The sequence below is a fragment of the Halichoerus grypus genome, chromosome 9, assembly GCF_964656455.1.
Source record: "Halichoerus grypus chromosome 9, mHalGry1.hap1.1, whole genome shotgun sequence".
In the NCBI taxonomy this organism is placed as follows: domain Eukaryota; kingdom Metazoa; phylum Chordata; class Mammalia; order Carnivora; family Phocidae; genus Halichoerus; species Halichoerus grypus.
In genome coordinates, this window is record NC_135720.1 from 104,146,301 (window position 1) to 104,159,575 (window position 13,275).

The following is a 13,275-nucleotide window of genomic DNA, read 5'->3' on the forward strand; positions in this document are numbered from 1 at the left end:
TAAAGCTGAGGTACTAACAATCTTGAAAATTAAAATAGTATACTCATCAAACCGCATCCTTAGTTTTAGATACTTGACATGTTTTAGGTAGTTTACATGTTTATGCTAATCACCATTTTAAGTAGAAAAAATTTAACTTTTTTTGAGGTAAAATTTGATAATTATTTGTATGTTTTATGTACATTAATACAAGAAGTATTTTTAAAGTGTTCTTTTTATTAGAGATGTGAATTGAATTTGTTTATCTTTGAGTCAATTATTTCACTTTGATAACTTTGTACTTTTTCTCTAGTGAGATTTTAAATAATTTAAACAATGGAAGGGAAACTTTGTTCAGGCATTCCAAAGAATTTAATACTGAATATGTATCAGTGAACATAACAAGATTTTTGCATTGTGGAGCTTACTTTCTAATGTGGGCTTTTTAACTCCCGTTCTGTTTTGTTGGTTTGTTTGTGCTTGTACCAGTAACACACTATCTTAATTCTGTAGCTTTATAATTAGTCTGGTAGGACATATCCTTCCACTTTAAAAGTGTCTTGATTATTCTTGGCTCTTGGCTCCTTCATAAAAAGTTTAGAACTGATTTTTATTTCTTTTTAATTGCATTTTCTGCCTTTGCTTTTTTCCGTAGCTTTATTGAGATATAATTGACATACATTACTGTGTAAGTTTGAGGGACACAACATGTTGATTTGATACACTAATTATTGCAAAATGATTACCACCATAGCTTTAGCTAACACCTCCATTACGTCACATAATTACCATTTCTTTTTTGTGGTGAGAACATTTAAAAATTACTCTCTTAGCAACTTTCGAGTGTAAAATACAATATTATTAACTATAATCACCATGGTGTACATTACATCCTTAGAACTTATTCATCTTATAACTAGAAGTTTGTACCCGTTAAGCAACATCTTCCCATTTCCCTCACTTTTGACTCCTATAAACACCACTCTGCTGTCTGTTTTTATGAGTTCATTCTGCCTTTGTGTTGATGATGATATTTGTGGATTGATCTTATATTTGAAAAACATGCTAATAACTTCCTTTATTAACTCAAATAGTTTGTTTCCCAAATATTTTTGATTTTCTGTGTAGATACTCAGATTATATGTGAATAAGAGTGGTTTTAGTTTATTCTTTTTCACTCTTTATGTAGTTTAAACCTTTTCTTGTCTTAATGTTCTGGCTACAATCTTAAGTATTATAAGTCCCCCCCCACCCATCCAAAAGTAGAGTGTTCCTCTGAAAACTTCCTAAGCCAAAGTGGCATAGAGTGAGACATAATTACCATTAATTTATATGGAAAACTTTGTAAGTGTTCCCAGACCCGAAAAATAACCTCACTTAGGCTTTTCTAATACCTTTGAACACATCTTACTAATGAATATACAAAATAAGTCAAAATAAAGCACATGCTTATAGACACAGTTCTAAGCTATGGCAGCCTGATGCTGAGATGCTGAGTGTAGTTCCCGGGAAAGGAGCTTCATGGTGCTACTCTCACTGTTTGGGATGCGCCCTGCCTCTATAACAGCTTGTTGTAAACCAAATGCTGAACATGAGTTTTACTTTTCATCTTTTGTCATAAACTCAAATATCCTCTTTGGATATCTCTAAATTAGCAAAAACAGGTACTAATATAGATCTTTTGTACAAGCAAAGTGGTGTAATGTGAAATTTGAAAAGCATGTGATACCTGTATGAAAGTGGGATAGTAGGAGTCCTTATACTGGTGTGAATTTTGAAGAGTATGAATGTGTCTGAGTATATTGTTTCCTATATGGTTTTTGGTAGATTCTCTTAGTCAGATGAAAGAAAATGCCTGTAAGTCAAGTTCACTAAAATTTTCATCATGAGTGTTGTTGAGTGATTTTCCTATCTATTGAGATGATCATAAAATTTTTCTCTTCATATTTTAAGTAGTAATTATTATCATTAATAGATACATGTTCCACTCTTGTTTTCCTGGGCATATTTTCCTGTTTCCAGAAAAATAGAACCAGTAGGGTAACTGTATGTGTGTTTGCATATATGTGTATGAAAGTGATTTATAAGGAATTTGCTATACAATTATGGAAGCTGAGAAGTCCTAAGATCTGTAGTCACAAAGCTGGAGACCCAGGAGTGCCAATGGTATATAGTTCCAGTCCAAGTCCAAATAGCTGAGGAGCAGGAGAGCTGATGATATAAGTTACAGTCTGAGTCCAAAGGCATGAGATCCAGGAAAGCAAGTGGTATAAATTCTAGTTTCAGTAGAAAGCCTGAGAATTCCAAGATTCCAGTCCAGGCTGGTGGCATAGGAGCCTCCTGAACTTACCTCCTTCCACGAACACACCAAATCTGCAACTATACACAGAAAAATTCCCTTTGAACAAAATCCAGAAACTAGCTGAGCAACTCCTATATACCAAGCAAATGAGAGAAAAAAAATCTGTTTGAAACAGGCCGGAATGGGTGAGACATCCTTGCCATAAACCCCGTCTTGGCACTGTGACATACAGTCAGGCAGGGACTCAGAACTGGCTTCTCCCTGAGGAGCACAGGATTTGGACCCAGTATCCAGTGCCCCAACTTTTAATACTTCCACCGGAGGGATGGGCTCCCACAACAACTAACTCTGAAAGCCAGTGGGGTTTTGTCCACAAGATGATAGCAAAAAAGGAACAGTTCATAACTGGGTTGCCAGGACTCCCCAAGGACTCGCCTTGGCTCTGCCTCCAGCAGCAGCAGACAGAAATGCCTGTCTCACACCCTTTCCCTGAAAGGTGCCTATTTGCATTCTTGGGGGGAGGTTCCTTTTTTTAAAATCTAAATTCAATTAATTATCGTAATGTATTATTAGTTTCAGAGGTAGAGTTCAGTGATACATCAGTTGCTTATAACACCCAGTGCTCATTACAACACGTGCCCTCCTTAATGCCCATCACCCAGGTACCCCATCCCCCTACCCCCTACCCTCCAGCAACCTTGTTTCCTATGATTAAGAGTCTCTTATGGTTTTCTCCCTCTCTGATTTCGTCTTTCTTTATTTTTCCTGGGTTTGTTTCTTTTAGGAACCAGAATCATGCTGTATGTATTGTGCTTTGATGTGTTTGTTGGAGATGTTCTCAGCCTAGCACACTCCTTTTATCCATTATATATTCCACAGAATTAGTGTCACTGTTTGGGCTGCTTCATTCTGCTATTATAATTATGCCCACTTTTGTGCACAAACTTGAGCACAGGGGCTGGAATTTGAGGGGAAGAGTGTCAGTTTGAGTCCTTGTCAATCTGAGGTGAAGGCGTGTTGACTTGGCATTGAGCAGGTGGCAGGCTGTGCATGCTGACTTGGGCAGGAGGGTGGCTGGACTGTGAATTTGGGACCCGCATGCCGATGGCATCGTGTGTAACAGGGATGTGGCTGGTTTTGTTTTTCTGGGAAACTCTCTCTCTCCTTCTATTCTGAATGAAAGCCTTGCTGGATAGAATATTCTTGGCTGTAGATTTTTTCCTTTTAGCACTTTGAATTTATCATGCTGCTCTCTTCTGGCCTGCAAAGTTTCTGCTGAAAAACCCACTGATAGCCTTATGGGGTTTCCCTTGTATGTAACTGCTTTCCTTTCTCTTGCCGTGTTTAAAATTCTCTCTTTATCACTACTTTTGGCCATCTTATTTATGTTGTGTCTTGGTGCAGACCTCTTTGGGTTGCTTTTGTTGGGGGCTCTCTGTGCCTCCTGGATCTGGATTTCTCTTTTCTTCCCCAGATTCAGCAGGTTTTCAGCTATTATTTCTTCAGAAAAATCTTCTGCCCCCTTTTCTCACTCTTCTCCTTCTGGGATCCCTATCATACAACTGGACTGTTATGCTTGACAGTGTTGCTGAGTTCCCTGGGTCTCTTCTCATTTGGGGTATTTTTTCCCCTCTCATCTGCTCAGCTTGATTCCTTTCCATTACTCTGTCCTCCAGGTTGCTGATCCATTCTTCTACTTCCTCTTGTTTGCTATTTATTCCAGGTGGTCTATTTTTATTACCATTTAGTGGTCCAGTATCTCTAATTGGTTCTTTTTTACGTCTCCTATCTCTTGGCGGAGGGTCTCATGGAGGTCCTGCACTCCTTTCTCAATTCTAGCAAGTATTTTTATGAGCATTACTTTAAATTTGCTATCAGACATATTACTTATCTCCATTTTGTTTAGGTCTCTTGCTCTGATTTTGTTCCACTCTTTCATTTGGGACATAGTCCTCTGTCTCCCCATTTTGTCTATTTCGTGTCTATTTCTGAAAGTCAGCTACATCTCCCGCACTTGAAAATAGTGGCTTTATGTAGAAGAGGTCCTGTAGTGCCCCGCAGTGCTGTGTCTCCTTTTCACCAGAAAATGGTGCTTCAGGGGTGTCTCCTATGTGTGTTGCTACAGAGGTGTCCTTCCATTGTGGTAGAGCTGTGTTTGCCTTCAGTCCAGCCTGTGATGGCTCTCTGCCTGTCGTGGGCAGAGTCTGGTGCCTGTGGTGTTAGTGAGCCAGTCCAGGGCTACCCTGGGCTTGAGTTGTGTCAGACCAGGTATTTACCAGAGATGAAGTAGTACCAAACTGTGGCACTTTCCCTGTGATGTCCCCTGAGAAGCTTTTGTTGGTGGGTAGGGCCTGCAGTCAGACCAACTGCCTGCCCCCAGCCCACTGCTGGGGTCACAGTCAGACTGGTATGTGGTTATCTTTCCCTCTCCCTGGAGCAGGACTCACTTTGGAGTGGTGCTGGCCCTTGTCTGGGCTGTACGCACACTGCCAGGCTTGTGGCACCGCTTTGATGGGATCTTGCCAGAAGCAGTCGGTGGGGGTGGATCTGCTTTTCTGTGGCCTCTTGTCTATGTTGGGCTGCGGAGAGTCTGTTCTGCTAGTTTTCGGGTTGCTTTCTGGGGTATTTATGCCAATGTAAGTGTTCTCTAGGTGGCCACACAGCAAGAGGTGAGCCCAGGGTCCTCCTACTCTGCCATCTTTCCAGCAGCCTCTCACCTATTTGCATTCTTAAAAGCTGCAGCCTGCAGCCAAGCATATATGGCCAACTAATATTTGACAAGGGAGCCAAGAATACTCAAAAAAAAAAAGACAGTCTCCTCAATAAATGGTTCTGGGAAAATTGGATATACACATGTAAAACAATGAAACTTGACCCCTGTCTTACACCACTCACAAAAATTATGTCAAAATGGATTATGGACTTAAATGCAAGATCTGAAATTCCTAGAAGAAAACAGGAGAAGAGCTTTTTGACATGCATCTTGGTAATGATTTTTTGGAAATCACACCTAAACCAAAGACAGTTAAAGTAAAAAAATAAACAGTTTGGACTATATCAAACTAAAAGGCTTCTGCACGGCAAAGGAAATGACAACCTGTGCAATGGGAAAAAAAAAATTTGCAAATCTTGTATCTAATAAGGGGTTACTATCCAAAATATATAAAGAACTCATACAACTCAATATCCAGAAAACAAATATTACATTAAGTGGGCAAAGGACTTGAATAGACATTTATCGAAAGAAGATATACAGATGACCCACAGGTGCATGAAAAGATGCTCACTAGTCATCAGGGAAATGCAAATAAAAGCTATGAGATATCACCTCCTGCCTGTTAGAATGGCCATCATCAAAAAGACATAACAAATGCTTGTGTGGCTGTGGAGAAACATGAACCCTCATGCACTGTTGATGGGATTGCAAATTGTTACAGCCACTATGGAAAACAGTATGGATGTTCCTCAAAAAATTAAAAACGGAAATACCATATGATTCAGCAGTTCCACTTAGGGATATATATCCAGAGGAAACAGAAACACTAACTTGAAAAAATATCTGCACCCCCATGTTCATAGCAGCATTATGTAAAATTGCTGAGATATGGAAACAACTGAACTGTCCATCAATGGGTGAATGAATAAAGATCCACACACACACATATGTATATGTATACACACAAACATCGGAATATTATTCAACCATAAAAAATGAGGAAATCCTACCATTTCTGACAACATGAATGGACCTAGACTACATAATGCTAAGTGAAATAAGTCAGATAGAGAAAGACAAATATTATATGATCTCACTTATATGTGGAATCTAAAGCAGAAACAAAAACAAACAAAAAACCCCACGAAACTCATAGAAAAGGGGATCAGATTTATAGGTGCCAGAGGTAGGTGGTTGGGGAGGGGGAATTGGAGGAAGATGGTCATATGGTACAGACTTCCAGTTATAAGATAAGTACTAGGGATGTAATGTACAACATGATGACTATAGTTAGCACTGCTGTGTGTTATATAAGAAAGTTGTTAAGAGTAGATTCTAAAAGTTCTCATCACAAAGAAATTTTTATTTATTTTCTCTTTTGTATCTATATGAGATGATGGATGTTAACTAAACCTACTGCAGTAATCATTTCACAATACATGTAAATCAAACCATCATGCTGTACAACCTTAAACTTATACAGTGATGCATGTCAGTTATTTCTCAATAAAAATGGGGGAAGAAAACCTGCAGCCTGAAAGTCAGGCTTCTCATTTAGCACATGTCTGCAATCTTAGCACATTACCACTGTGGTTCACCAGTATCTCCATGAAAGGAGCTTATGCACAAATCTAGTGATCCAGCTTTTGTGACTGCCATCTAGAGGACACACTGGCTGTAGTGGCCAGTGGAGCTTTCATTTCTGGGTCCCCCAAAATTAAGTTTTTAATTGAATTTTCTCCCAGGGCTCAGCACAGAGATAGCAGTTAGAAATGCCCATTTCCAGTCCTCCCTGTTAAGAGGCCTTATTTGCATATCATAAAAACTACTGATTAAGGGTCAAGTTTCTAATTTGGCACATATCTAGGGGCTGATTGTGAACCTCCCCACAGACCGGGAGGCCTGTGCATTCTCCCTCTGACCAGATCTAATTCAAGAGTATCACCCTGAAAAGAGCTTTTGCACATGTTTGGTCACCTGGATTTTGTGGCTGCCACCCAAGGGACACATCTCTTGAGCTGGTAGTGGTGGCCAACAGATCTTGAGTTACAGTTCCCATGGGACTGTAGCAAGCAAAGAAACACTTCTCAACCAACTATCACCCCAGGGCTCAGCACAGAGGGAACAGAGAGAAACACCCATCTACTAGTCATTCCCTAAGGGAAGCCTGTTTGAATACTTTAAAATATACTGCCTTGGGGTCCAGCTTCCAATCAGCCTAAATCAGTGTGCTGACTGAGACCTTCTCCTTGTGGGACACTGATAGTTCTTGGCGTACCTAAGTTACCTAGGAGTCTGTAAGAACAAAGAAGGTTAAATTTAGAGAGACAGCCAAGAACTAGGGCTGAATGATAAGGTTCATCTCCCATACAAGACTATCAGTCCAGACTGGGGAGGTGGCTATTTTATGTAACGCACACAGAGAAATCAACACAGAGAATGAAGGGAAATGGGGAACGAGAAAGAGATGTTCTTACCAAAATTATAAGATAAAACTCAAGAAACTGAGGTAGGTGGTTTACCTGATAAATAATTCAAAGTAATGGTCATAAAGATGCACACTGAAATCAAGAGAACAAAGCATTAATAAAGTGAGAATTTTAACAAAGAGATAGAAAATATTAAAAAATACCCCCAAGCAGAGATCATAGAGTTGAAGAATATAATAACTGAACTGAAAATTTCAGTAGAGGGGTTTAACAGCAGACTAGATGAAGCCTAAGAAAGCATCAGTGAACTTGAAGACAGAACAGTGGAATTCATGCAATCAGAGGGGCAAAAAGAATAAAAAAAAAAGAGTAAAGATATTTTAAGTGAAGATACCATCAATCAGACTAATATTTGCATTATAAAGGTACCAGAGAGGAAGAGAGAGAGAGAGGGTAAAAAGCTTATTTGAAGAAATAATGGCTGAAAATTTTCATAACCAAGGGAAAGAAACAGATTCAGGATGCCCACAGAGTTCCAAATCAGATGAATCCAGACACCCACACTGAGACACATTATAATTAAATTGTCAAAGGTTAAAGACAAGGGAAGAATCTTAAAAGCCACAAATCAACTTGTTACATATGAAGGAACCCCCACAAGACTGTTAGCAAATTTTTTCAGCAGAAACTTTGCAGGTCTAAAGGGAGTAGCATGATATATTCCAAGTGCTGAAAGAAAGCAATTGGCAACCAAGAATAGTTGACCTGGCAAAGTTGTCCTTAGGAATTGAAGGAGAAATAGAGTTTTCGAGACAAGCAAAGGAGTTCATAACCACTAGACTAGCCTTATAAGAAATGTTCAAGGGACTTTTTCAAACTGAAATGAAAGAATACTAATTAGTAACTGGAAAACATATAAAAGTACAAATCCCACCAGTTAAATTCATAGTACTCAAATGTTTCAATGGTGGTGAGTAAATCATTCATACATCTAGTATGAAGGCTAAAAAAGTAGTAAAAATACGGACAACTACAATAATTTGTTAATGATACACAAAGTAAAAAGATGTACATTGTGAAATTCAAAAACCAAAATGGAGACAGGGGAGTAAACAGTATGAAAACCTGAGAAGCGGTAGAGCTGATCGTGTAAGTCCCAGTCAGTTCAAAGACTGATGTCCCAGTTTGAATATAGGCAGAAGGAGTGTTTCTCCCTTACACTGCCTTTTGTTCTTTTCAGGCCTTCAACAGGTTGGATGAAGCCCACGCATGTTGGAGAGGGCAGTTTGCCTCAGGCAATTAATCTCATTCAGAATTACTTTCACAGACATGTCCAGTTTAATGTTTAACCAAATATTTGGGCACCCCTAGCCCAGTCAGGTTAAGACATAAAATTAACCACTACCCCATGTCACCTTGACACCCATATACATCCCCTTAAACTATTCTTAATCTCCAAATAAAGACAATAACAGGGTCATAATTTTGCCTAACTTGATACAATTATCCAGTGTACAACTGAAAATGTGTTAATACATTTCCCAGAAGATGAGGTTAATTCTTTGAGTGATGTTAATATCCCTAAGTTAACTACTATGATGTAAACATAATAATTAAATATTATGCTATTAATCCAATACATCTTACGTTACATGATAAGGGAATAAGGAAGGGAAGGAAACAACAGTATTTGCCCAATAATCACACACACACAAACATATTTATAACAAAACAAGGAGGAAATATAATGATTACAGTCCTGTTTTTGTTACTGGTAATGTGAATAGCTGGTATTAGTAACTACCTTTTTCTACTATCCATTCTGTATTCCCTTTGCCTTCAGCAAGCACCTCAGCTGGTTGTGGCTTTTCGCCTGGTGGAATGACCCAAACCTTCATTCCTGAAGGATCTGGCCATTAATAGCCTTTCCTGGTTTGGGTTGTTGTAATTTTCCATTGGTTTTAATAACAGGGCATGGTACTACTAAGAGGTGGCCTCAGGGATCTCCTGTATTCCAGACATACTCTTCCTTACCTCCACTGTGGCAAACCAGTCCAGTCTCCACTTGGTAGTCAACATCACTCACCCCAGCTAGCACAGTAACTCCCTCTTTGCTTGTTGACTCAGAAGCATGAGGAATCCAAAGTGACTGAGCAGCAGTCTTAAGATTTCATTTCAATGGAATAATTGTTGTGTCAGTGGAATAAATGTGAAAGCATTCCTCCCTCTGGAAAAGACTTCGAGGCCAGCAAATCATAAGGTCATGGGAACTGGAAGCAAAAATTTTGCTAGTGGGTCTTTAGGGGTAATAATGAGTGCTGCCACTACCATTCCACCCCTTGATTCCTGGATTTGTGAATCCTACTTGTGGAAGAAACAGCACCATATATTGGTTGTTGATTCACAGGATGTATAAGTGTTCTGGAAAACCTTGCCCCAGCTCTACAAGGTATTGCCACCTAGTTGGCACTGTAACTGGATTTTCAAAAGCCATTCCCACCATTCTGTCAAATCAGCTACTTCATAATGGTGGGAAACATGTTAAGACTAGTGCTTGTGAATTCTTTGAGCATGGACCCAGTGCACCACTTCCTTTGCTATGAAGTGAGGTTTTTTTTATCACAAACAATGCTGTATGGAGCACCATGACAACAGATAAGGCATTTTGTAAGTCCACAGATGGTAGTTTTGGCAGTGACATTGCATGTGGGGACAGCAAATGCGTATCCAGAGTAAATGTCTATTCTAGTAAGAACCATACCCTTTCATTTTCGTGATGGGAGTGGTCTAATGTAATCAACCTTTTGCAAGGAAGATGGCTGATCACCCTGGGGAATGGTGCCAGTTTAGAAACTCAGTGTTCATCTTCGCAGCTGACAGATGGGCACTCAGCAGGGGCTGTAACAATGATGGCATTGATTAGTGGAATTCCATGTTACTGGGCCTTGCATATCCTCCATCCCTCCCACCATGACCACTTTGTTCATGAGCCCCATTGAATGATGACAGGGTGATTGGGTGAAAAAACTGATAGTATCCACTTGATTATTAAAATTCTCCTTTGCTGAGGTTGCCCCTGAGTATTCACACGGGATCCAAATATCCTCACCTTTTTTTTCTCGTTCAGAGAAATCTGTCCACCTACCTCTTCCCCAAATTTCCTTCTCATCAATTTTCTAATCATGTTCCTTACCATTTTTTCAGCCAACCATTGACCATAGCCCATGAATCAGTATATAATTGCAACTCTGACCATTTGCCCTTTCGAATAAAATAAACAACTAGATGCACTGCTAAAAGTTCTTCCCATTGGGAGGATTTTCCTTCACCACTGTCTTTGAGTGATGTTCCAGAAGGGGACTGCAGTGCTCCAGCCTGTTCACTTTTGGGTGGTGCCTGCATATCATGCAGGACCATATGTAAACCAGGGCCTGAGGCTTCTCTTTTTCTGTTAGTTGATCATAGGGAGCTCCCATGAGGTCATAGGAGAAGGGTAGGAGGGAAAGTAAACTCCCCCTCATTCTACCTTTTGTTTTATTCAAGCCTTTTAATTATGGTTTTTTTTTTTTCTGTTTATGTACATGAGTAAAACTTATGTGTAATTTTACTTTTTTTCACTGTTTTTCTAGTTTTGAAACCCAGGTTATACTAGCCTAAATAAATGAGTTAGGGAGTATATATCTTTTTGTATTCTCTTTAAAAGTTCTATCAAATTAGGGGCACCTGGATGGCTCAGTCGTTAAGCGTCTGCCTTTGGCTCAGGTCATGATCCCAGGGTCCTGGGATTGAGCCCCGCATCGGGCTCCCTGCTCGGCGGGAAGCCTGCTTCTCCCTTTCCCACTCCCCCTGCTTGTGTTCCCACTCTCGCTGTCTCTATGTCAAATAAATAAATAAAATCTTAAAAAAAAAAAAAAAAGTTCTATCAAATTAGAATAATCTATTCTTTGCATGTTTGATACAAAATTACAGATGAGGTACGTTTGCTTGGGTTTTGTTTGGACTTTGATTTTTTACTGCTGATTTAATTTCTTTAAAATTTATAAAACTATTCAGGTTTTTTATTTCTTTTTGAGTCAGCTTTGGGCATTTGTATTTTTTTTTTTTTTTAGAAATTTATCCATTTCACCACAGTATCAACATATTTGGCATAACATTGATCATGATATTTTGTTATTACCCATGATGTGTTATGGGTAATTTCCTCAGATCTGCTGTTCTGAACCCTAATTACCTTTATAGCTGAATCTAGTCTGGTTAATTTTTTTTCATCCATATTAATTATTGTGGTAAAACATACATAACTTAAAATTTACCACTTACTTATTTTTAACTGTACAATTCCCTGGCATGAAATACATTCAAAATGCTGTGCTATCATCATCGCTATTTATTGTTTAGAAGTTCTTATCATCCCAGACAAACTCTCTACACATTAAGCAAAAACTCTCCAATCCCCTTGTGTCCTTTTTTCTACTTCCTGTCTCTATGAATTTTCTTATTACAGATAACTCATATAGGTGGCAGCATACAATATTTGTCATTTTTGTCTGGCTTTAGTTAGCATACTGTTTTTAAAGTTCATTCATGTAGGAGCATGTATCAGAACTTCTTTCCTTTTTGTTGCTGAATAATATTTAGTTATATGTGTATATTTTGTTTATTCATTCGTTAGTGGAGATTTGGGTTGTTTCTACCTTTTGACAATTCTGAGTAATGTAGCTATGATCATTGGTGTACACATACCTGTTTGAATCCCTGTTTTCAATTTTCATTTCTTTGGAGATATATACCCATGAGTGGAATTGCCAGGTCAAAAGCTCATTCTGTGTTTGACATTTTCCAGAACCACCCAACTGTTTTTCCACTGTGGCTATACCATTTTGAATTTTCTCTAGCAATGTACAGTGTTTCCAGTTTCTCTGTATCCTAGCCAGCACTTTCCATTTTGTTGACAATAGCCATTCTTCTGAGTTTGAAGTAGCATCTCAATGTGGTTTTGATTCGTATTTGTCTAATGACTGATGATATGAGGATGTTTTCATTTGCTATTGGCTATTTGTATATTTTCACTGGAGACATATCTATTCAAGCCTATTGCCCATTTTAAAATTGGGATTTTTTTTCTTTATCGTTATGTTATAAGAGTTTATAAATATATTCTGGTAATTCATCTGATATATTATTTTCAAATATTTTCCTATTAAGTGGGTTTTCTTTTCACTGTCTTGTCCTTTGATGTATAAAGGTTTGTAATTGTGATGAATTCCAATTTATTTATTTTTTCTTTTGTTGCCTGTTATTTTGGTGTCCTAGTTAAGAAACCCTTGCCAAATTCAAGGTCATGAAGATTTCCTGGTTTTATTTTAAGAGGTTTATAGTTTTAGCTTTTTTAATTTAGGTCTTTGATCTATTTTGAGTTTATTTTTTTATATGGTACAAGGTAAGAATCCAGCTTCATTCTTTTGCATGTGGATATCTTGTTTCCCTGCATCAGTTGTTGAAAAGACTGTCCCTTCCAAATTGGTTGTTCCTGGTACCCTTATTGAAAATCAGTTGTACATAATGCAAAGTTTTATTTCTGGGCTCTCTATTCTATTCCATTTGTCTATCCTCATGCCAGCATTACATTTTTTGTTCTTTCACCCATAGCCTCAGGCAAGATAGCCAAAGTGCTTTCACACACAAGTCATCACTGACTTCATATTTGGTTCCTCAAACTGATCTCCTGCCTTGCTTGGGTTCCCAGCATTCTTTGCTATATCTTGAATACAATGCCAGATGAAATCCAGATTATTGGCTACTATGAGTAATTAGATGCCTTCAGAATAAATTTTTGCTCCAGGGCTCTG

At 38.5% G+C, this 13,275-nt stretch overlaps 1 protein-coding gene across 4 annotated transcripts in view; it reads left to right on the forward strand.

Moving 5' to 3' along the window:
- Window positions 1–13,275, forward strand: part of SUPT3H (SPT3 homolog, SAGA and STAGA complex component) — a 540,470-nt gene that overhangs the window by 272,132 nt on the left and 255,063 nt on the right. The window lies entirely within an intron of this gene.